Below are 24,176 nucleotides of genomic sequence, written 5' to 3'. Positions count from 1 at the left end.
AAGGTAAATGGTAAAAAGGCTTACCTTTACCTATGCTGCAGTAACTTTATTTTTGGCCACCTCTGTTACCAGCTTCTTAAAACATCAGGCTGGATACTTGCTGGGTCATCCAGAGGTTTGGTCATTGACAGTCCTGACTACTGTTGTAGCCAAGCCTCACTTCCTTCATATTGTCATTATTTATTACTTATATAGCCCCATGTACATGACCTGGCACTTTTCCATGAGTAAAAGACTGCTCCCTGCCCCAAGGGGCTTACAATCTAGACATATGCACAAGGGAGATAAGAGAGGAAGGGGAAGGAAATGATTTCATTCTCCCCACAGGCAAGTCTTCCCTAATGAATCTTCAGAAGAGTTGGACCTAAATACCTAATCGGCTATGGGCAATGCTCTGATAATTAAGTGAAAGAAAATGTTGAATGTGGCTGTTTGGTTTCAAAATTAGACATGTAATAGAAAGCAATATAAGGAGACTCTTGTTCTTTTGCAGTGTGAAATTCATGCAATGTGCATAATATATTTAACCCTAGAGAGAGGAATGTTAAGTGGATGAATTTTTGTGCTTCTCTAGAATGGATATCCTTCAGGTATTGTGTGTGTGTGTGTGTGTGTGTGCGCGCGCGTGTGCACGCACACACACACACACTAAGAATTTCAGCATTGTCTTCTTTCATTTATTTATTTATTGGCTTGTCACAATAATATTAAACTTGTCAATACTAAAGACTGAATTAAGGGAGGAGTGGGGTATTTGTAACTGGATCTGTGTGATCACATCCTATCCTCCTCCCATAATACCTTCTCTTGAATCTTGCTTCACTTCTCTCACTTAAAAAAGAGTGAGGAGGAACTGTAGAGAGCTGGTTATATCTTTGATCAGTGTTTTCTCTGTCTCTCTGAATCATTAGGTCATCTCCTCATTTTCTCTGTAGAATCCTTGTTTTGTATGGTGTTTCAACATGCGGGCATTTTTTTGTTAAGATTGTGGCCTGATGATCACTTCCTTCCTTTACAAAATTGTCTTTTTTAAAGAAAAGAAAAGAAAATGCTTAAATAAAAGAGTAATTCTTTTCTTCCTCTTGCAGCAACAGCTCTTTCCTTCTTATGAAAAATAAAATGTCCCATAGTCAGAGATTATTTTCAAAATGCTTATTTTGGCCTCTTTACAATCCAAATACATCATCCTGCTGTAAACGCTTCTCTTCAGACTTCTAATCAGTTTAAGGTAGTCTTATTCATAAGCTATGGCTAGTACAAACCTTTCCTTCTTAATTTTTACAAAAGTGTGTTTGTCACATTGTAAACCTGTGAATGCAGTATGATTTCTTTCTTTCTTTCTTTCTTTCTTTCTTTCTTTCTTTCTTTCTTTCTTTCTTTCTTTCTTTCTTTCTTTCGACTGCCAAGTATCTGAAATAGCTGCAATCAGAAAGTTGCTTTTGTCTGTAAGGCGATACAGTTACTTTTCACCTCCTTGACTGATTTTGTATGTTCTCAAAGGGAATGAGGAAAAATCATTCAGGTATACTGTTTTTCCAAAAAACGCAACAGAACATGCTTCCTGCTTCCTGACAGCATTCCTGGTTAACAGCTTGATCAGCCAGAACAAAGTTACATATCAGTTTTCAGTGGAGCTTGCTGAAATGGACTTTCTTTCCTTCCTCTCTGCCCTCCTTTCCATGTTCAAAGAGATCGTAAACATAATCTAGATAGACCATTAATACTAAATAAAAGATCAGAAATGGGTGGTGCATTAATTCCCTAAAGGATATTATTGTTATTATTATTATTATTATTACCCCCAACCTTCACACTAAGGTCCCAGGGCAGGTTACAACAATTTAAACCACAACATTAAAAGCAGTTTTTAAAAACTTACAATTACAGAAAAAAACAATTACAAGAAATAGGGTAGGTCCTGAAAATATACAGGGGAGGTGTTTCACAACTTTGGGGTTGTCACAGATAACAGCCTCTCCCACCCCACCCGCAAACTTCTGAGGGTGGTGGAACTACCAACACGACTGATTTCAACTCCCAATAGGTTGTCTTTCATGTATTTAGGACTTTAAATACCTTGAACTGGGCTTGGAAATGAACTATCAACAAATGCAACTGTTTTAAAACGGGGGTTAGATGTGATCTAAATGGAGCTCCAGCCAGTAATTTGGCGGCTGTATTTTGGATCAATTGAAATCTACTTTACAGTCAAAACAGTCTCAGGCATGAGCCTGAGATGGACCAAGCAGAGGGCATGGCTGTCCCCATTTCTGGTCGGAGAGAGAAAGAGAGAGAGAGAGAGAGAGAGAGAGAGAGAGAGAGAGAGAGAGAGAGAGAGGAAATACTTATTTGATTCTTCCTACTCAAGAGACATGGGGAAATGATATCACATAGAACCCTCTCTATCAATTACATTTCTATGGCCTGAGTCTCTGCCAACAGCAATACAGCTCTGTGGTCATCAGCACCAAAACATACTAAAAAGCAAGAAAATGCATTGTTGGATTTGACTTTAATCTCCCACACTGGATGGGGCTGCACTCCTCTGAAGAAACAGGTATATAGGCTGGGAGTATGCCTTCATCTATCATTGCCACTGGATTGGTTTTTATCGGCTTTGGCTGGTATGCCAGCTCTGACTGTTGCTGGATAGAGATAACTTTGCTACAGTGCCCCATGTCCAGGTCACCTTGTAACGTGGATCATTGCAATGTGATCTATGTGGGGCTCCCCTTGCATTGGTTTTGGAAGTTGCAGCTACTGAAGAATGCAACCCTTTCCCATTTTGACTCCCAAATTGTTCCCTTCCCAAAATTGTTTCCCCTTCCTCCTCCCCCTTTCAATACTCCCCCTTTCACCCTGTAGGTATGAGGGCAAAGAGCTGCATCTGAGGTCTCCTCTTCTCTGTCACCGCTCCTACCTTTATGGGCCAACAGCCAGGTGGACTACCTTCTGGTGCCTGTCATGTTGAAAACCAACTCTGGGTCTGAGGCCTAGTAAAATACCTCTTCAAACTCAGAACTGGTTCCAAATTAGTTTTTGGAATTCTAGTACATGGCACCTGGGCATTCTATTAAAATGTTTTATTCCATAGTCAAGTAAGTGCTAGACGTCTACTGTGAGATAATTGGCTGATTAGTTCAAATAATATTTGCCTCCCCGCCCCCCTGCTTTTTGACAGTTATACTGGCCAACCCACAACAAGAAGAATCCCTTGGCATAGTCTGGATGTAGCAATTAGTCACTCTATATCTTGACCAGCCTTCCTAGTATGCCTTTCTTTTCCCATCAAAGCATATAGCTCCCTCAACCTTAAATGCTTTGAAACTGAATGCTGTGACTCCTTCTATGATTAGTCCCATTTTTCATTTCCAGTCCCTGCTGTCTTTTCTCTCAAGCAAGCTACTATTCCTTCATGTCCCTCTAAGTCCTTTGCCTGCTCTGTAATCTCCCTTCAACCTCCTTAATTCTAGGTTTCCTATCCCTTAGCTTTGCTACATCCTGGGACCACCTCTCAGTCCTCAGCCTCCCTCACTGGGGGACTTTAATCCCAGCCATCTTGACAGCATTCCCTTCCTTCACAGAAATAAATGGAATGAAGGCTGATGCACTCCTGAAGCAATTGAACAGTCCTTGTCACCACACCAGCTCAGAATTGATGTCACAGGTTTGATCAGCATCCCACACAATATGATGCAAATTTGATTAAAATGCAAGGACGATATTAAAATGAACTCTCTTTTTTTAATCTGAGGTTGAGGGGGAAGCTACTCTTGCATAGTTTCTTCTCTAGTTTCTATCAATGCTTGCCTGTTCTCTCAGTACTTTTGTGACATTTTTCGTTGCCGAAGAGTAAGTAAGAGGCATGTGGTTTGTGTCCTTCTCGGCACAATGTAACATTGAAAGAACTTGGAGCATGCATATAATCACAAGGTCTTGAAACAGTTGTTTACTTTGTCAACATTTCAGATTTTGCCCTTTAAAGATAAAACTCCTTGATTTGGCTTTTAACAGGACTCCTCTAAAAGGCTGTATTGTTTTCACTTCATTGTACAGGGAATTGTGGGACCTTAGGTAAATACATTGAAAAGAGATGCCTTTACCTTTCCAGTCTGATAAATGTAGGAAACCTGTGATGCTAAGGGATAAGCACTGGCGATCTCTGGGTTTTTTTTAATTTAAAAAATCTTTAAAAGAAAACTTTGAGACCTCTGTATTAGTCAAAAGGCCCTTGCTAGGTTTGTGTTGCTGCCTTTTCCACCCTCTCTGAATATGTGACTAATAAGAGTAAGTTAAGTATCCTATTTCCTTATTCTTTTAATTTTGTGTTAAGATATAATTTTCACTATCTTCTTACGTTATTTATTTCCTATAGTGGTTAGCTTGTGGTGATGGTTAGGATGTTTTAATTGTCATTTTCTTATGAGCTGTAAGCAAACCTGAAGGTAATTTAAATGTGGCGGAAAGGCAGAATGTAAATATTTCAATACAAAGAAGGAAAATAAATTTGTAACACACACACACACACACACACAAATTTACGGACTAGAACCCATTGCAGTTGATACCGAACATAATCCTTGTTTACTGTTGATATTGAATGTCAGTAATTTTTGTTTGCAAATTGGAAGCCACCTAAAATGTAATTATTATTTTTCTGATTAGTTGTTCAAGTATCTTCCTCCTGATTGCAAGGTCATGAAGATCAAAAATACTGAATCTGGTTTTTTTTTTAAAAAAGCATATAATCAAGATACTATGACAATATATTAGTTATGAGTATATCACCATTTTTCACAGAGGTGTATACGACATACATTGACCACAGTCCCATTGTAGTCAAGGAGATCTAGTTATACATAACAACTGGTGGTCTGGAATGGGGGCGACATGCAGCCCCATTTGCATCAAAAGATGCACTCAGCCAGTTTGATAGGATAAGCATAATAATGTTCACAGTCCATCCAGATGAAGATACACATTCAAATCAGCTGTGCACGCGGATCTGCCTTACTGGATCTGGACAAAGATGTACAGCATGGGGCTTCCCATCCCATGAATCTCCCAGTGTGTGCATTTCCCATCTCATACATGGAGCTAAAATTACCATAGTATATTGGGAATATTTCTTTCTTATGGTGAAGCAGAGGAAGGATCTTCAATGCCAGAAGAGGGAGGTGTGAGGCAAAAGTCAATGCTGGACATTAAGGTTGCAACCCTATACACATGGGAGGAAATCCATTGTACTTAAATGAGATTTTCTTCTGAGTAGACATGCATGGGACTGTGGTGCAAAAGCCATAGAATATACCCCCCCCCCGAAAAGTAACTTGATCCATTACTGTAAAACGCTGCCTGTTATAATCCGTCCCCCAGGATAATTGTGAATAATGAGGTCAACACTGATATGTTATAAGAAGAATTTATCCTGACACAGAAATAGAGAACTAATACAATTCTCATCTGATCCCCATTAAGCACAATGTGTTTGTTGTGTTTATTTCATCTAGGGATCCCCTTCCCCTCAACTGGGCCACTAGCCACACAAAACAGAGGCTTAAATCGAACCCAGAATTAAGTTTGCATAGCTCTGTTAGCTTAAGTACCGTCATTCTGGGTTAGATATAGACTAAAGTGCAGCGGTTGGAATAAACCTGTTTGGTTTAATGAAGTTCACTAAACTAGTTCAAAAATCTCTGAACTACACCTGAAAATAGTTCCCATTATTGCTGGATGAGTTAAAGGTGAATTAAGGTTATTTTGGGGTGGAACTTTGAATGGTTTCTAGTTAATCTTCATTTTCATTCCCCCTTTCCACCCCTTGCCTCCAGTAGGAGGCCTGGAAGCTTTTATATATATTTTTTAAAGTGTCAGTTGAAAGTTAGAAAAAAAATCATGGAGGCAACATTATGTGTCTTATTAGGCAGATATGGAGGTATTGCTGTTGCTATGGTCACTCAGTCACCAAAATCACTGTTGCTAAGCAAAGAAAGAAGGAATATGAGGCATTTCCAGTATCTTCTCTGCTGAAGAGATTCATTTTCTTCCAACAGGGGAAGCTTGCAGTGTGAAGTACAGGTAAAATAACAAAGTGAATGCTGTCTTGTGCCTGCTGTGTAGCAGGCAGAAGTTAAACAGGTAAGCCTTTTCCAAGATAGAAAATTATGGGGAAAGACAATTCTGTCTTTTAGACTTCTTATTACTTGTGTGTAGCCCCTGATTTACTTTTGGACCCTATACTTCAGTTTATCATATTCTGAATGCTGATTTCCCACCTCCAAAGAATTAGTCTTTCATAAACTAAAAAGTCCATTTGGATGAACTTGAACCAAACTAGTTTGTTTTATAAAAGTACGAGCTTTAACTTGAACTAGTTCCTTTTGGGACAGGATGAACTAGAACCTTTTATAAATGAGTTTTCTAAGTACTGCTAAAGTGTGACTAGTACTGGACTGGTGGCTATAGATTATTGTACTTCCATAAAATTGTAGTATGTATTGTAGTATGTATTTTTCTTGTATGTTACATCATTCTGAAACTTTATCGTAATAAAATTGTATATGTAAATAAATATGATTTATTTATAATTTGATCCCATGCTTCTTAAACTCAAAGCAGTTACAACCACCCAAAATTGCCAAGACCAAAACATTATTTGAAACCAGTACATATTGCATATGAAACGAAACACCAAAATGAATACAACTTCTTTGGAAACCTTGATGAAACTGAGAGGATTTACAACCTATGTGAAAGGGCAGTGGAGATGAATTTTCCTTACCTCTTGAGAAGCTCCAGGCCTGTGCGGGAGGCGGGAATGGGACAGGACGGGCAGCTGGGTACACTTGCCCCAGGTTTGGAGGGCTAAGCTGGCCAGGGGGTCCCATCAGAGACCCTCTGCTTTTTTGTTTGCGTTTATAACTTTATTAAAACAAGACCCCTGTACTGGTCCTCAGACAAGCTCTACACGGGCCTGGGAGGTTTCATGGCTTGGGGCTCCAGTTAAAATGCTCCGTCTTTAGCTGATGATATCTGAACCTGTCAAAATGACAGTGTAAACAACAGGCCCAGCCGACTTGACCTCAGTTTGTGAGTTTGGTCAATATGTGAAGAAAAGATTTACTCCAACCATATGTTTTAATGCAGGGATGAGAAACCTGTATCCCTCAAGGTAAGCCATTGGACTCCCATCAGTCCCAGCGAGTAGAGTCTCCAGTCAGCATGGCTAATGATCAAAGCTGACAGCAATTGCACTCCTGCAACTTCTGGAGGTTCTCCATCCCTGATGTATTATATATATACTAAATCAGAGTTAGGTAACTAGTAACCTTTGGTCCTGACAGGGACCAAAGGTACCTTGTTTGGAGTAAAGTACTACAATAAACCAAAGTCATATCCCTCAGCTCCATTGCTTTCAAGGAATTGAAACTTCAATGGGCCAAGTAGCTGTATCATACCCTACCATGGCAGACCAACTGAGGCAATAACTACGGTTCAATCTGCCTCTGCCTCAATATCTAGTTTCCCATGAACCCAACCTGTTTTATTTTCTTGAAAGCACAGTAGCTGAGTCTCATTTGCACTGGTCTACAGTAGGGCTTTTGCAAAGTCCCCCTCCTATTTATCTCCACCAATAGTTAGCAAAATCAAGCCCCACAAAGCTTCGTTTTCCTATTTCACTTTGCTACAAATAACAATGCCCCTAACACAGAGAAGCAAAGACCAGCCTTCCAAGAACTCCTTTTCTTGTACAGTTTTTGTAACTCTGAGCTTTGCTATAACAAACAGTCTTTTCTGTCACATCTGCTTAACATACTGACCGAAACAGTCTCCCAAAGAGAAAGTGAGCATTTCCCTCCCCACCGCCACCACCACCGGCCGCCTTCTTCCTCGCTATGAGATTGACTCTCATGGGTGCTTTTGCATGCGGCCCTGGACTAATTGATGAGCAATGCATTTTGGGAAGTTTCTGTGCTCTGATTTGCTTTCCCCCTTCTTCTCCCTCCCTCCTTTTTCCTTTTTAATTTGTCTAGGAAAGGAAAAGAAAAAGCCCCTCCAGTGTTGTTTCCTGCAAAGACTGTTCTTAAGAGCCCGTTGGACAGCGCGGGGGCTCTTGAAGTGATAGCTAATTGGCAAAAGAAAGGCCCCAATTGTCTTGAGGGGACTGGAAAGTGCCGCGTGTGCTTCTGAAAAGGACTAGGGAGAAGGTGCCCAGTTTCGCTAAGCAGCTGCTGTTGGAGATGTTTGGAGATTACATCAGCATTGGGAAAAAAGAGGCTGGAGAGAGAGAGAGAGAGAGAGAGAGAGAGAGAGAGAGAGAGAGAGAGAGAGAGTCTAACTTCACAGGGTGTGAGAGAGAGAGTTTATGGAGGCTCCCCCCCCTTCTTCCCCTTCCAAAGATCTTCTGACAATAATGTCATTGTCAATATAAGAGTTGTTAATTCTTTATGAATAGTACATGGGGCCTCTTGACTAAATAGTACATGTCCCAAATCTGTCAGCTGGACTCTTCCTTCACATGCTAGTGAGATCACTTTGATTGGAATGTTACAGGAATGGCTCCATCCGCCACACAGCCCTGAATACGACATTATATAATTAGATCTCCCAGAGCAGTGATAGTAGTAGGATTAGTATCCCCCCTACCCCGTTGCCTCATTATTGTAGCTTAAATATGGGATCAGGCCCTTTGATGATTTTAGTGGTTGTAATTATATTAACGCGATTCATTTTATGGTCCTGTTTCAGCGCTTATTTAGATTACAAACTGTCCCGTAGGTTTCCTGAAAAGAGGAAGGACTCTTGAAAGAGCTCATATGCATTTTCAATGAACAAATGGTGCCTTACTGGACAATGTCATAGAACAGGACACTCTTTTTTTAAAACAAAACTTTTCAAAGGGGCTAGTTAATGATTCTTTTCTTCATAGGGTCAACTGAGTTTAGGGTCCATTTGTTTAAATAGGTCTAGATTATAATAAGCAGCGAATTGCAAAGTAGTCCAGTCAACTGGTGTTCATGAAGTTGTTGCTGGAACAGACCTGTAGCCATTTGCTACCTAAGTATTTGGATAGGCTGAATGCAATCTTATTGAATCCAGGCAGCCAGTTGGACAATTCCACTGTCTTGACAAAGTGAGATGACTTCCTTCCTGTTGCACAAGTTGCTGACCTGCTGCCTGAGTCTACAACAGCTGCCTATATGCAAAGACTCACCCATACCAACTTGAATCAGGAAGATCAGCATCCCACTGAAGCTCTGATGTAAATAGTTGCTTCTAAAAAAACAAGATGGACATGTTTGGAAGTGATTGTTTAGATCTCAACATTCTAAATGGATCTGGGCTTTGAAGACATGCCACTCGAAAACTGTTTAATTAAAATGAACCTCAATAGTGACTGTGAATAAATGGCTTGGCTTGCTGTATATACTTCTTTTCCTTCCTCATTTGCAGGGATTCAGAAGTTGACTAAGTGGTACAATACCAATGAAGTGATCTTGGTCTGAGTTAAACCATTGGTCCATCCAGCCCAGGACTGCTTATTCTGACCTGCAATGGCTCCCCAAGTCTTTAGGGCAAAGGTCTTGCCCAGTTCTGCTAACTAAAACTAAAATATCAATCTCTGGAAATCTGATACATTGAATTCAACAAGGCTCCTTTCTGAGTAGACATGGTTAGGATTGTGCTGTAAGATCCTTTGATATGCCGGTGCTAAGATCTGGGATTTTCTGCACGCAGAGCTTTATCACCTATATATTTGATAGATGTTGCCAGTATGCATCCACAGATGTCCACTGCATGGATGCTGCCATGATGCAGAGCCTGCTGGATATTCTTTGCAGACCACCAAGAGCAACATCCATTTCTTACAGAAAGGTGCAGTGACATATTGGGGGGCCTAAAATTGCAGCCCTGTTTCTCTGTCAACATAGCAAGGCCCTACACATGAGTAACTCATGAATAAGGTTCTGGTCATTGACTGCCTAAGACAGGCATAGGCAAACTCGGCCCTCCAGGTGTTTTGGGACTACAACTCCCATCATCCCTAGCTAACAGGACCAGTGTTTAGGGATGATGGGAATTGTCTCAAAACATCTGGAGGGCCAAGTTTGCCCGTGCCTGGCCTAAGAGGAAAAGATAGGAAGCTGTCTTATACTGAGTTACACCATAGGTTCATCTAGCTCAGCTGGCAGTGGCTGTACTGGGTTTCAGGTGAGGGTATATTTTAGTTCTACCTGCAGATGGTGGAGACTGAACCTGCAACCTTTTGCATGCAAAGCAGATGATTTAACTGCTGTGCTAAATGGTTCTTCATCTTCTAAGATTCTCTGCCCTAGTTACAGTTTTTGAATTGGCCCTACTCCTGTTATTCTTATTCTTATTCTTATTCTCTGCCTTTTCCCTGACAGAGACTCAAGGCGGCTCCTACTTTTGCCTTCTTAGCCTGTTTCTCAGGGCTCACTCAGAGCTGTGTGATACTCTCCTTCCCTTATTCCCCAAGGGCATTTCTTTCTCTAGGTTAGACTTACCCTAGAGAGTTCTATCATTTTCCCCTTGATTCAGAAAAAAAAGACAACCACACATCTGCCTCACAAGTGAGTTGTGCCCATCAAAAAATATCTTCAGGGTGGCTCCCTACCAAAAAATAAAATAATAAAAATAAAATAATAAAAATAAAAATAAAATAAAATACTATATATAATAATTAAAAGAAGCAACAAACAATTAAAGAGAGCAGCAACAGCAGATCTTCCTTGCTCAATCAATTTGTCAGAGATAAAAAAGATGTTAAAATGATTTTTAAAATATTGAAAGGCACAAAAAAGAAGAAGTAGTTGCTTGGCATTGAAAATACAGTGATTTAGGGGGCACTTGGAGAATAGTCTCTGATGATGATCTTGGGGTATGGTTAGGTACCATTCGGTACTGAGATAGGACTTTATAGGTCAAGACCAGGACCATGAATTGGACCCAGAAATGAATTGCAAGCCAGTTCAGGTTGAGAAACTTATAATGTCACATATTTGGGTTTCGATAGTCATCCATGAATGGTTTGATATCCAAACCTTGCTTACAATCCCTTTCCCAATGTCTGGCACAGAAGATACTCTGTCTGATTTGTAGCTGTTGTCTCTGTCTGACCTTGATTTTCTGGCAGAGAAGCATATGTACTTGCATTAAAAAATACCATTCAGATAAGAAAATGAACAATAGAGCTCCATGAAATTTCCTAATCGCAGACTATGGTGTTACATAACAGAGTAGCAAGGCACGCAAGACTCATCCTGAGCCATGGCAGCAAATTCCCACATTGGCAAAACAAATATTTGATATGCCATAAATCTCATGGAATGCAGTTTGTGTGACAAATGGCCCTAGGATTTAGTTATCTACTGTTTTTTAAAAAATAAAAAGTAAAAACTAAGTCCCATTGAGCTCAAGAAATTGTATTCAATGCTAGCTCCATCCAGAGTAAACCCATTGAAATAGATATGACTAACTTGGATCCATTAATTTCAATGGAGCCGCTCTGAGCAGAACTGAGACATATTAGCACTAATAAGAAACTAACACTGTATATACAAAGCTGACAATTACAGGAGCAGTGCAGATAACAACCTTTGATATGCCAAATTTCTCCCGTCAATGCAGACAGGTAAGTTTGTGCACTGGGTCCAGTTTGTGCATGAAGTCCCACCAAATGGCTTAAAGGTGTTCTGGGTTGTCTGTGCCAGTGGAAACTTTTAAATGATTTGTGTGTGTGTGTGTGTGTATATATATATATATATATATATATATATGCAGGTTTTGGTGTCCTCGGGTGTCTTCCCGTGTAAAAGTTGGGGTGTCTAGGCGACGTTTCGACGAGGTCTCACTCGTCATCTTCAGGCTGGTGCTTTCGGCTTCTTGTTACTGGAACAGAGCAGGATCTCAGTGTTTGAGTTCCTATAAATACTGTTGAGGGGGTGTGGTGTATAGCCTCCAATGTTCTGGGCAGAGAGGAAGTTCCCAGGCTAGTGTGCCTTTTCTTCTTTTGTTTCTTAATTACTTGAGGGATATCTTGAGTGATTTCTTGAGTGATATCCTGAGTACCACTTAGGTGGGTCATTAGGTGTGGATTAGTTGCTAAAGTCTTTGTGTCTTGACCTCTTGAACTTTGTGAAGAGTTTTTCTGAGAAGATGGCTGTACTGCACTTAGTTGTGCTCTGGCTTGGCTTCGTGTATAGGGGCGAGCTGTGGTTTTGTGGCCTGTGTCAGCCAGATCTGTGTAGGGATTGCAGGGTATCACTCAAGAAATCACTCAAGATATCCCTCAAGTAATTAAGGAACAAAAGAAGAAAAGGCACACTAGCCTGGGAACTTCCTCTCTGCCCAGAACATTGGAGGCTATACACCACACCCCCTCAACAGTATTTATAGGAACTCAAACACTGAGATCCTGCTCTGTTCCAGTAACAAGAAGCCGAAAGCACCAGCCTGAAGATGACGAGTGAGACCTCGTCGAAACGTCGCCTAGACACCCCAACTTTTACACGGGAAGACACCCGAGGACACCAAAACCTGCATTCCTGTACCCGTGAAAATCTACGAAAGCATATATATATATATATATATGCAGGTTTTGGTGTCCTCGGGTGTCTTCCCGTGTAAAAGTTGGGGTGTCTAGGCGACGTTTCGACGAGGTCTCACTCGTCATCTTCAGGCTGGTGCTTTCGGCTTCTTGTTACTGGAACAGAGCAGGATCTCAGTGTTTGAGTTCCTATAAATACTGTTGAGGGGGTGTGGTGTATAGCCTCCAATGTTCTGGGCAGAGAGGAAGTTCCCAGGCTAGTGTGCCTTTTCTTCTTTTGTTCCTAAATTACTTGAGGGATTTCTTGAGTGATATCCTGAGTACCACTTAGGTGGGTCATTAGGTGTGGATTAGTTGCTAAAGTCTTTGTGTCTTGACCTCTTGAACTTTGTGAAGAGTTTTTCTGAGAAGATGGCTGTACTGCACTTAGTTGTGCTCTGGCTTGGCTTCGTGTATAGGGGCGAGCTGTGGTTTTGTGGCCTGTGTCAGCCAGATCTGTGTAGGGATTGCAGGGGGGTGCAGCATCCGGAGGTGCCACCATGGTTTGGCTACTGGATGGTGTCTGTAATTTATCTGTGGAGAGGGTCTGGGTTTGGGTCTGGTGTGGTTGATTGGTGATGGCGTTCTGTGTGCCTCTGGATCTGGTGTCAGTTTTTGTGGGGAGGGCTAATTTCCAGATGTCTGGCAGGCGGGATGTGTCGTCACGCTTGTTCATGTTGTGAGGGTGTTTCTCTATCTCGATGGCTTCCATGATTATTCTCTTGTGGTGATGTTCCATGTTAAAGAGCAATTTGGAATCTGCAAAATTAATTTCGTGTCCTGTTTCTTTCATGTGTTGGAAAAGAGAGGAAGTTTTTTCTTCTTTTTTGACGGCATTCTTGTGTTCTGCGATACGTGCATTTATTCGTCTGTTTGTTTGTCCAATGTACGTGGCTGGGCAGACTTTGCAGGGTATTTCATAGACCCCTTGGTTTTCCAACTGGATTTTATCCTTGGGGTTTCTGAGGATATTGGCTATTTTTTGGTTGGTGCAAAAGGCTGTTTTGATATTGTGTTTATGGAGGATTTTGCTAATTTTATCTGTAGTGCCCTTGATATAAGGAAGGACCACTTGACAACTGAGTTACAGAATCTCTCAAATGTGTTAATTGCCAATGGATACCAGCAAAACAGGGTTACGAAGCTAATCCAAAAAGAAACACCCCCCAAAAACCAAGACACAGAAGAAAACAATGGCATGGCCCTCCTTCCTTATATCAAGGGCACTACAGATAAAATTAGCAAAATCCTCCATAAACACAATATCAAAACAGCCTTTTGCACCAACCAAAAAATAGCCAATATCCTCAGAAACCCCAAGGATAAAATCCAGTTGGAAAACCAAGGGGTCTATGAAATACCCTGCAAAGTCTGCCCAGCCACGTACATTGGACAAACAAACAGACGAATAAATGCACGTATCGCAGAACACAAGAATGCCGTCAAAAAAGAAGAAAAAACTTCCTCTCTTTTCCAACACATGAAAGAAACAGGACACGAAATTAATTTTGCAGATTCCAAATTGCTCTTTAACATGGAACATCACCACAAGAGAATAATCATGGAAGCCATCGAGATAGAGAAACACCCTCACAACATGAACAAGCGTGACGACACATCCCGCTTGCCAGACATCTGGAAATTAGCCCTCCCCACAAAAACTGACACCAGATCCAGAGGCACACAGAACGCTATCACCAATCAACCACACCAGACCCAAACCCAGACCCTCTCCACAGATAAATTACAGACACCATCCAGTAGCCAAACCATGGTGGCACCTCCGGATGCTGCACCCCCCTGCAATCCCTACACAGATCTGGCTGACACAGGCCACAAAACCACAGCTCGCCCCTATACACGAAGCCAAGCCAGAGCACAACTAAGTGCAGTACAGCCATCTTCTCAGAAAAACTCTTCACAAAGTTCAAGAGGTCAAGACACAAAGACTTTAGCAACTAATCCACACCTAATGACCCACCTAAGTGGTACTCAGGATATCACTCAAGAAATCACTCAAGATATCCCTCAAGTAATTAAGGAACAAAAGAAGAAAAGGCACACTAGCCTGGGAACTTCCTCTCTGCCCAGAACATTGGAGGCTATACACCACACCCCCTCAACAGTATTTATAGGAACTCAAACACTGAGATCCTGCTCTGTTCCAGTAACAAGAAGCCGAAAGCACCAGCCTGAAGATGACGAGTGAGACCTCGTCGAAACGTCGCCTAGACACCCCAACTTTTACACGGGAAGACACCCGAGGACACCAAAACCTGCATATATATATATATATATATATATATTACAGTTGCCCACACATTCTTATACCAGAGCTTGATTTGCTAATCCTTTATGCCTTTCCATTTTCATGCAATTGAAATATGAGTTTCAGTCAGCATCTATGTTACTAAATCCATGTTACCCATCCCATAAATACAACACAGCAATCAGTTTTACAGACATTAGTTATTTCTTTATAGACATCAGACCAACATTTGGGCATTCCCACCATAAATGGTGGAATGTACCTTTACCTCTACATCAGCACCAGTAATTTGGTGAGAGTCCCTGATGTCATTTGGGAAAGTTGCACCACTGTGGGTGACTTTGAATGTACCCTCCCTTCTGTATGCTGAAGCTGACCAATACAGTCTAGATAACCATAGTTTATGCCACCTCTTTTCAGTTATATTCATCTGTACAGTGGTACCTTAGGTTACAGATGCTTCAGGTTACAGTTGTTTCAGGTTACAGACTCCACTAACAGAAATAGTACCTCGGGTTAAGAACTTTGCTTCAGGATGAGAACAGATATTGCGTGGCGGTAGCATAGCAGCAGCGAGAGGCCCCATTAGCTAAAGTGGTACTTCAGGTTAAGAACAGTTTCAGATTAAGAATGGACCTCCAGAACGAATTAAGTTCTTAACCCGAGGTACCACTGTATATCCATTTCCCAAACACTTTAAAGACCTAATAAAGGCCCTGTGAAAACTTCCAAAAGTTTACCTTTGGGAGCTGACAGCAGCCCCTTCCATTGATTTAGGAAGAAAGCCTTGAATCCAGTGACAGTTCTAGATGCTTCGGCTTTTATGGATTGGCTGGCTAGAAGATAATGGAAATGGCATGTTTGCAAACAGATTAGAACCATTGTCTCCATGGTATGTTATGGTTGGTGTAAGGTCATTTACCTGTGCCGTTAGTGCAGACGTACCATAATCTAAATAACTATTCAAGAGCATAACAAGAGCCTGCTGGATCAGGCCAATGGCCCATCTAGTCCAGCATCCTGTTCTCACAATGGCTGAACAGTTGCCTATGAGAAATCAGCTAGCAGGATTCGAGCACAAGAGCACTTTCCCCTCCTGTGGTTTCCATCGACTGGTAGCATTCCCTTCCCTGGATGAGATGGAATTGTGCATCTGGTCAACCTCTGGATGGTGACCCAATGGCAGCCGTGGTGAACCTAGACATAATCTTTGTATCCTCCCATCCCTTTGAGAATTCCTGGAGAACAGGTGAAGTCCCGGCAGACTGGAGGAGGGCAAATGTTGTCCCTATTTTCAAAAAGGGGAAAAGAGAGGACCCAAATAATTACAGCCCAGTCAGTCTGACATCAATACCAGGGAAGATTCTGGAGCAGATCATTAAGCAAACAGTCTGTGAGCACCTAGAAAGGAATGCTGTGATCACCAATAGTCAGCATGGATTTCTGAAAAATAAGTCATGTCAGACTAACCTGATCTCGTTTCTTGACAGAATTACAAGCCTGGTAGATGAAAGGAACAGTGGATGTAGTGGATGTAGCCTACCTTGATTTCAGCAAGGCATTTGACAAGGCGCCCCATGATATTCTTGTAAAGATGCTGGTAAAATGCGGTCTTGACTATGCTACCACTCAGTGGATTTGTAACTGGCTGACTGACCGAACCCAAAGGGTGCTCATCAATGGTTCCTCTTCATCCTGGAGAAGAGTGACTAATGGGGTGCCACAGGGTTCTGTCTTGGGCCCGGTCTTATTCAACATCTCATTCAAAAAATGAGAGGCACAAATACAAGATGGGTGACACCTGGCTTGAGAGCAGTACATGTGGAAAGGATCTAGGAGTCTTGGTTGACCACAAACTTGACATGAGCCAACAGTGTGACGCGGCAGCTAAAAAAGCCAATGCAATTCTGGGCTGCATCAATAGGAGTATAGCATCTAGATCAAGGGAAGTAATAGTGCCACTGTATTCTGCTCTGGTCAGACCTCACCTGGAGTACTGTGTCCAGTTCTGGGCACCACAGTTCAAGAAGGACACTGACAAACTGGAACGTGTCCAGAGGAGGGCAACCAAAATGGTCAAAGGCCTGGAAACGATGCCTTATGAGGAACGGCTAAGGGAACTGGGCATGTTTAGCCTGGAGAAGAGGAGGTTAAGGGGTGATATGATAGCCATGTTCAAATATATAACAGGATGTCACATAGAGGAGGGAGAAAGGTTGTTTTCTGCTGCTCCAGAGAAGCGGACATGGAGCAATGGATCCAAACTACAAGAAAGAAGATTCCACCTAAACATTAGGAAGAACTTCCTGACAGTAAGAGCTGTTCGACAGTGGAATTTGCTGCCAAGGAGTGTGGTGGAGTCTCCTTCTTTGGAGGTCTTTAAGCAGAGGCTTGACAACCATATGTCAGGAGTGCTCTGATGGTGTTTCCTGCTTGGCAGGGGGTTGGACTCGATGGCCCTTGTGGTCTCTTCCAACTCTATGATTCTATGATTCTATTCTATGATTCACTATTTACTCTTCCCTACTAAGGATTGTGCTGATATCATTTAACTTTCCACATACCCCCTAATGAACAGCAAACAGATAGCTCAAACCATGTAGAAATATGAATTTCATTGTAGATATTTCTATTTTGACATTTGCTCTAAGACTCTGAAAAATACGAGCTGGAAGAGTACATTATTGTAAAAATAAACTTATTTTCAAATGCACAGATTTTATAATGGGCTTAAAATTGGCATTAAGCGCCTAAGGTAAAGGGTAACAAAGCCATGAACTTATACTCTAGTGAGCAAGTTGTTATTATTGATTAAAAGAAATCTACAACTTTATTTACAATGCCATCACAATGGCATGCTCTGAAACAATTAGTGTCAAACCAAGTTACTGAGTGTTCAGCGGGGCTTCCATAAACAGAACTGGCGATGCAACAGGTGGCTCAATTACTTTAGGTATGTCCATTGCAACCAACCAACAGCAAAGAGAGGCTGAAGATATTAGAGTGGGGGTGCAATTATGTTGACTCATAGAAGGAATCTGAACAGCTGGGGGCCTAGTGTCTTGTCTGCCAACTGCATACAATAAACTCCCCGTCACAAATGAGAGCTTAAGGGGAAATGCTGTAACTGACAAGAGCTGCTAACATATATGAGAAGTGCTTTTAATTCGGATATTGTCTCAGAAACTTGGAGCAGAGAAGTAGATGCTGTTACCAACCAATGAAAGACCATTGTCTGCAATGTTTCTTCTTCTTTAATATTTTTTATATCTAATACTTTTAATATAGAGACATAAAATTGTTCTCTCTCTCTCACGCACACATGCACACACTTTATATTTTAAGGAATGTGTTCATACTTTATTCCAATTCTCCAGCACTTGTGAAGGCATTGGGATCTTTTTGGATGCATGGCGTCTCTGAGGCCAGTCTAGATCCACATTCTCTGAAGCGGATTTGTTATTAGTTCCTTATGGGATAAAATATCTAGTAACATGCACTTAGTGGGGAATACAATTCGTTCTTTTTCAAAATATTTAAAAGTGCTATTTTCCATCTTAAGTGCATTGATTTCAATAGGCTTACATAGGCAGATGTAGCCAAGACTGTAACCTCCATATGTTGATGGACTACATCTCCCATTAGCCCCAGTCAGCATGGCAATTTGGCAAGGATGATGGGATATGTAGTCCAACAACATTGAGTGAGGTACTACAAATCAGGCATCCCAGGTTTAATGCACGGTAATGTGCGAAAAGCATAAATGCAACAATTCGATCCTTTCAGTGCTTACACATAATGTGCAAAATTGCTTTTGATTGAGGCAATTGCTTTATGGTTCACAGTAGCCACTTTTCCCAGTAAAATCTCAATTTATAATGCAAGTAACAACAACAAAAATTACTGTGGATTATGACCAAACGTATTGTGAACTTTGGAAGCACATAAATGAATGAATGAACTCTCTGGAAGACATGCAGAAGCAGTCAAAAAGGTGAATTCCAGATAAGGGATCATTAGGGAAAGGATTGAACATAAAATCTCAAATACCATGAGTCTATTACACAACTCAATGGAGCGACTGCACTTGGAACACTGTGTCCAGTTCTGGCTGCCTCACTCCGAAAATGATACGGTAGAGCTGAAAAGGTTTCAGAATACGGTAACCAAAATGATCACGGGGCTTGAGCAACTCCCCCAAGCAAAGGTTACAACATCAGGAGACTGTTAGTTTAGAAGGAAAAGGTCAGCAAGGACTTACTAAGGAGGGACACAATAGAGATGCCTAAGGTTTCACATGGAAAAAGTCAATAGAGAAAATATTTTATTCTCCTGCAAACCTAGAACTCAGGGTTATCGAATGAAACTGAATGTTGGAAGATTCAGGACCGACAAAATGAAGCACTTCTTCACACAGTGCATAAACTATGACATTTGCTTCTGCAAGAGGTAGTAGTGGCCAACAGTTCCGATAGCATTAAAAGAGGATTAGACAAACTGCTAGGATAAGGGTATTACTGGCAACTAGCCAAAGTGACTAGGTTCTACCTCACATGCAGGTACAAGAAAGCATAAAATACTATAAAAATGACACAAAATAATCATTAAAATGTCTGAATAATTGAAAATTACCGTATTTTTTGCTCGATAAGACCCACTTTTTCCCTCCTAAAAAGTAAGGGGAAATGTGTGTGCGTCTTATGGAGCGAATGCAGGCTGCGCAGCTATCCCAGAAGCCAGAACAGCAAGAGGGATTGCTGCTTTCACTGCGCAGCAATCCCTCTTGCTGTTCTGGCTTCTGAGATTCAGAATATTTTTTTTCTTGTTTTCCTCCTCCAAAAACTAGGTCCGTCTTGTGGTCTGGTGCGTCTTATAGAGCGAAAAATACGGTACTCGCCTGCCCTACATTCACATATCCTTTCTTCTTCTTCTATGGACTCTTTTTAATTTTTTATTTTTAAAGCACGAACTCTGTATTCTTTAACAATCACCTGTGGAATCGCTAGGACTAGTGTAACATTCTGAACCTCATTTTTTCTCAAAAGCTTCTTAGAGAGCTCTCTGTTTATCATCTGGCTAGCTATGGATGAAGGGGGTTACAGAGGAATGTGGTAAAATCCAACGGACCGTGAAGAGTTCTCAGTACTGCTTCTATATTTGCTAATGGGTTTTCCTTATGTAAGGATGTCGGGATGATCCCCGATTTCATTTATAAAGACATGAAAGAAACGTTTAATAAAGAAGGGTTTTTCTCCAGTGATGCAAGAGACCCAATTTCTGAAACTGGAGTACCAACAGAGGGGCGAAGTTATTAAACAGGGATACACAATAACCACAGAATCCTAAACTACTAGTGTCATCACCTTAGTAACAGACAAACAAGTTTGGGTGTTGTTGTTGTTGTTGTTAATTAAATTTGTATACTGTCCTTCACCCAAAGTTCACAGGGCAGTTTACAACATAAAAATACAAAATGAAAACACAAAATACATAATAAAACAAAAGCTAAACAAACCAATAACCCCTTCCCAGCCCTTGCTGTGTTTTAATAGGATGCAATAGGCTAAATAATATAAATTTCTATATATAGCTAAGTAATGAAGCAGATATATTGTTCTGCTGGGCCTCTGTAGACCAGCTGGACTTCCTGTTTATCTTATGTGGGGAAGATAAACTCTCCTGTACATTCAACTGTTGTGTGTTTGAGTGGTACAAGGGATTGTCAGTTTTGGTTTCTCCCTCATTTACAATTTTTCCAATTTTAGGTTCACTTCTCCACATTTCCACATAATTTGCATTTGTAATTTTATTTTTTAAAAGCCCACATGAAAATCCATCAGCATTTTACTGTGACTTTCTCCTAATGTACACACTTTTGTATGCCATTTTGCCTCATATACACATATTTGGAGAGCCATTTCCCTTCAAATAATGCATTTTTGTACTTTACTTTGACAAATATATGAATTGTAATGCACACTTTCTGCTAGCATATGCATGCTGTACACCTCATTTGGCTGGAGAACTGCATGGTAAAACTCAGAGACATGCACATTTCAAAGGATGGCTGTGTTCTAGTTCCTGTATAGTTTCAGAAAGTGTGAATTAGGTAGGTTTGCCTTTGAATGCGAACTGCATTGAATTTCTTTCTCCTACCTAGTGGGAGCAGAGTGCTTGAAAATAATGAAGTCCCCAACTTTACAGGATCAATGAGAGAGGAAAACAATGTACTGGAGAATCCTCTTCAGGGTGAGGAAACATGTTACTTCCAAGACACTGTGCATCTAAACCAGGGGTCTGCAACCTTTAAGACAAAAAGAGCCACTTGGACCCGTTTCCGAAGAAGAAAAAAAACTGGGAGCCGCAAAACCATTGCGACATTTAAAACAAATATATCTCTGGAGCCGCGATCTGACAGCGGGTGGGAAGGTGACGTCGGGACAGTGTGTGACTAACGCACACACTGCTCCCATGCGACATCACAGCCAGTACAGCGCCCGTCACAGTGGGGAGTGTCAGGGCGCACAATGCGCCTCCTCCCCTCGCTAGTATCCGCCCCGGAGCCACGGCAAAGGTGTAAAAGAGCCACATGCGGCTCCGGAGCCGCGGGTTGCAGACCCCTGATCTAAACGATAAATAAATGGGGTAAGGGGATCACAAATTGCCATGTGACTGCAAGCCCTCCCTTCCTGGGATGTCTGAAAAATAGGCAAATACCACAGTGCTCTCTCTCTCTCTTCTTTATATCCTCTTATAATTGGGTTGTTGCTGGGAACTCTGCATTCCAGCAAGAACAGCTTAAAGCGCTAGGCCCAACAACAGCAAACCATCAATCTTGATGCTATCTATCTTATCTACAACCATTTGTAACAGCCATTAGCTGTGTGGCAAGTCTAAATCTCAGCTACAGAGATCAGTTTTCAAAGAGGGGAAAACATTCATTAGATCTCTCCATTCTTCCCTCTGTTTCTTTGCCGCTTCCAGTCCATTATTCCCTTGGTGCCTGAAATGAAACCACAGGTTCATTTGTTGCCATAATGTTCATCATGGTCCATCAAGGGAAGAGTCCACAAAAGCTTTATTTTGAATGCGATCATTCATGGCAGATAGCTTGTAATTTATTTTTTCAAGCCATTTTTTAAATGGCTAATTTTTTAATGCCAAAGTGTTGCATCCTTAATAATAATAATAATAATAATAATAATAATAATAATAATAATTTATTTATACGGCACCAATTTGGATTGGTTTCCCCAGCCACTCTGGCTGGCTTCCAACAAGATTAAAAATTCATTAAAACATCAGTCATTCAAAACTTCCTTAAACAGGGCTGCCTTCAGATGTCTTCTAAATGTCAGATAGTTGTTTATTTCTTTGACATTTGATGGAAGGGCGTTCCACAGAGCAGGCGCCACTACTGAGAAGGCCCTCTGCCTGGTTTGCTGTAACCTCACATCTCGCAGTGAGGGAGCCGCCAGAAGGCCCTCGGCGCTGGATCTCAGTGTCCGGGCTGAACGATGGGGGTGGAGAAGCTCCTTCAGGTATATAGGACTGAGGCTGTTTAGGGCTTTAAAGGTCAGCACCAACACTTTGAATTGTTCAATAATGAGAAGAGCATCGGTGTACTTCTGTTCATTTTCAAGCCAATTTTTCCACATGCAGGGATTCTTTCTTAGCAAGTCCAGATATGCCACCAGCATGTCACAGAAGCCCTGATGTGTCACGGATAGACTAATGACACATCCTATACACAATGACTTATCCCGTTGCATTCAGTGACGCTTACTCAAAACGTCAACGGTCAGGCTTGTGGCCTGCAGAAGAAACAGCAGTGGGGAAGTGTGGAAAGAAAGAGAATTATATCATGCCCAATTTGGTGTTAATTGCAGTGGTGCTGTTTTAATGAGCATGCTCCTTTCACTTTGTCCAGCTGTTGGAGGGAAAACACATGATGTGGCCATTATTTTTATTCGCTCTGTGCAGAGCTCCTGTAAAAGTTGCATGTGTGGTCTGCCAAACAGAATCTACTAACTGCAGACATTAGCTCTTAGATTGTGGACATGACCTTCCCCCTTGGACCCAAAGCGGTTGATTGGAAGACACAGCCTCCCTTTTCTGCACCCCCCATGGCTCCCCCAATCCATTTATTCCAGCGGAGAGACAACACATCCTGTGTGATGTCAGCAAGTGCAGTTGGCTCTCCCGTGCTTTTTCCCAAGGTGAGGATTAGAGAGCATCAAATGCTGTTGGAGGGAGAGAGGAAATCTCGTGTAATGCTTTTGTTCTGCTAACAGCTATGTAAAGAGCTGCCTGGGAGTTTTGGAATGGAATCTGTCAGCACTTTAATCCTGTTCTAGAAAATTGTGATGGAGACAGCGCAGGGAATGATGTCATTACAGACCCGCAGTAGACGAGCTCCCCCCGCTCCAGCCATTTTGCTGTCCAATCGATTCCCTTCTTTCTCAAACTCCGGCTCGCAATTGGCCAGGCTGTAGACTGGCATTAGGGTTGCCCCTCCTATACAGCTGTGTTAAAATTTGAAACCCAGATATATGAGGAGTAAAGCTAATACAGAAGGGAGCCTGTTCAATGCTATCCACAGACTTCAGAGGCATTTTTGTGCGCTCTGTCTTTGGCACTATGTGCAGGAAATTCCTCTCTGGTCTGTACAATGCAATAAACAAGCCTCCTGTGTATCAGCTTAAGCTTTTAGCACTTCCATCTCATCCTAGGGAGAGCAGTAAATCTGCAAAGAATATGCCCATTCGCTTTGTCAGGATCAGGCTGCACCCTTATGCATAGGCTGCATTCATTCAGCACCTGTTACTGCGTGAGGCCTTAACCCTGAAATATCGCTGATAATATATGCACATCTAAGCCATGATTATTACGTTTGGAGACTTGCTGATTGATTACATGTGTGAAATAGTAACACCGAACATAAGGCTATGAACCAAGAATTCCTGCATTCTAATTGTGGTTTGGTTAAAGCTTTACAGCTTTGACTAAATACCATATTGAAAAGGTTTCCCATGCATCTTTGGGTAGAGCTGAATCATGCTGTTCCAGGGGCAACTTGGTCTTCATTCCTTTCCCTCCGGGTCCCTTGCCCACAGATTGCATCATATATTGGTCCAACTCCTTTTGGTTGAGGATTTTCATTTATTTGCGTTGGCTTTTTAAAAAACAACAACAATAGCCCGTTGACTTTTAGGCTCCATTCAGACTTTATTCCATCTTCCTGATTTTTCCTTACCTGATCATTTCCACATTTTATGCAATCTTTCACATGATGTA

General features: G+C 41.5%; 1 long non-coding RNA gene across 1 annotated transcript; it reads left to right on the top strand.

Moving 5' to 3' along the window:
* The first annotated feature begins 4,026 nt into the window (after positions 1 to 4,026).
* Positions 4,027 to 8,673, top strand: LOC309358987. The gene is made up of 4 exons (XR_014163685.1): positions 4,027 to 4,287; positions 6,054 to 6,138; positions 7,147 to 7,287; positions 8,034 to 8,673. It is a non-coding gene; the product is annotated as an uncharacterized lncRNA (long non-coding RNA).
* Positions 8,674 to 24,176: the final 15,503 nt, after the last annotated feature.

This window comes from Podarcis melisellensis (assembly GCF_964234715.1).
Source record: "Podarcis melisellensis genome assembly, chromosome: 1".
In the NCBI taxonomy this organism is placed as follows: domain Eukaryota; kingdom Metazoa; phylum Chordata; class Lepidosauria; order Squamata; family Lacertidae; genus Podarcis; species Podarcis melisellensis.
This window is presented reverse-complemented; position numbering and strand designations above follow the sequence as displayed.